A 2,139-nucleotide genomic window follows, 5' to 3' on the forward strand; every position below is an offset into this window, starting at 1 on the left:
ATGTTCTGCCCCAGAGGGCAGTGGAGGCCCCGTCTCTGGATTCATTTAAGAAAGAGTTGGATAGAGCTCTCAAGGATAATGGAATCAAGGGTTATGGAGATAAGGCAGGAACAGGATACTGATTTAGGATGATCAGCCATGATCATATTGAATGGTGGTACAGGCTCGAAGGGCAGAATGGCCTACTCCTGCACCTATTGTCTACTGTCTATTGTGGTCGTGGGTGTGTCCATTGCTGTAGGGGAGCGGCCTGCTTGTTGCAACCCTCGCTGTCCTTTTCCATTGGTCATCTTCCTTAAACAACATAACTCATACACTGCAATTCTGGGGATCTAAACCTGCTGATTTTTACCACAATAACTAAGAAAGGGAGGGTAAATGCCCCAGTTTGCCTGGGTTATGGTGCAGAGCATAGCAGGGTAGCCCTACTGGATCGCAGCCATCTTGGATATCCCCACACATATTCTTACATACTCACACAATCACGCATACGCTTCTCTCATACACACAATCTCTCTCATATATACACACACATGCATCCCCCACACTCACACCCATGCATACACCCGCTCACAGGCTTATACTCCATCACACTCACACACTTTACCAAGCACGCATACACGCACACAATCTCTTATGTGCACTCACACACACTTACACGCAGACATTCGAACTCTCTCTCTTGCTCACACACACACACATAAGTCTCTCTCTGGGGTGAATTTGCATTTGCAAAGTTCTATTTGCAGATACATTCTATTTTGCTCAAAAAGCGGACAATCTGGAGACAGTCAAAGGAGTCAATCTCTGTAATATTTTATAAATTCCACTTTGGAAATAGGACAAGTCTGGCTTAAAATTGGGATTGACAGACTCTAACCCCACACCTTTAATGCAGTGTCTGACTTACAGACTCTAAGTTCACATCTTTAATGTATTTCTGAGCTGAGATTCACCCTTTTTATATATAAAAGCTTAGGTTATCTCAAGAATATGACTTAAAAAAAGTTCTGGGATTTTCATATTAATGAACTGAAACCTGCAACCCATTCTAAGATGAAAGACTAGGTTTGTTCAATATATCATTTCAGTTGCATGACACTATAAGCTTTTGCTATAAATTCTGTGTCTATGGTCCTGCCTGACTAAGGAGCAGCACTCCGAAAGCTAGTGCTTCCAAATAAACCTGTTGGACTATAACCTGATGTTATGTGAGCAAACATCAGTCTTAACCTTTCAGGTCCAGCGACCCTTCCCCCAGTTTTCCTTTACCCCCAGGTTGCCAGACCTGCTGGGTTTCTCCAGCAGGTTCTGTTTTTCTTCCATGTTACTCCAGCCATTTGGTTTGTCGCCAGCAAAAAATTATTTTTAATTTTTTGTAAATATCTCTCAGTCATTTAATCAGATTATCGGGCATCCCTTCGGTTGTTATTCAGCTAATGACACTTTACTCACACCGTCTAACACCCTTGGTCACCTGCAGAGACTTACTATTCAACACTTCACTCACATCATTTGTGTGATCTTTTGATCTCTCTGCTCTTGATCTCTCTGTCCACAAGTGCAGTGTTCTGTGTGCTTCCCTCTCACTTCACCTGACAAAGAGGCTACACTCTGACCGCTTGTGATTTAAATAAATTTGTTGGACTATAACCTGTTGTCGCCCGATATCTGACTTTGCCCACCCCCAATGCAACACCGCCTGTTTTACATTGGACAGTTGTCTGGGAAGGGTTCAAAATTGATAAGGAAGAAGTTTTGGATATGCTATTGGCACCTAAAGTTCACAAAACTCTGGGACCAGCCAAGATGCAGTCAAGGAAATTAGAAAGAAGTGAGAGTGAGAATTGCGGAGCACTGACCATATCTTTCAGTCTTCCCTTGACTCAGGTGTGAGAAGACTGGAGAATTGCAAAACTCACACCTTTGTTCAAATAGGCTTGGGGTGGCAGGGTGGCATAGTGGTTAGCACTGCTGCCTCACAGCACCAGAGACCCGGGTTTAATTCCTGCCTCAGGCAACTGTCTGTGTCGAGTTTGCACATTCTCCTTGGTATGTGTGGGTTTCCTCCGGGTGCTCCGGAAAAATGTGCAGGTTAGGTGAATTAGCCATGCTAAATTGCCTGTAGTATTAGGTGAA

This window comes from Chiloscyllium plagiosum, chromosome 14 (genome assembly GCF_004010195.1).
Source record: "Chiloscyllium plagiosum isolate BGI_BamShark_2017 chromosome 14, ASM401019v2, whole genome shotgun sequence".
In the NCBI taxonomy this organism is placed as follows: Eukaryota; Metazoa; Chordata; class Chondrichthyes; order Orectolobiformes; family Hemiscylliidae; genus Chiloscyllium; species Chiloscyllium plagiosum.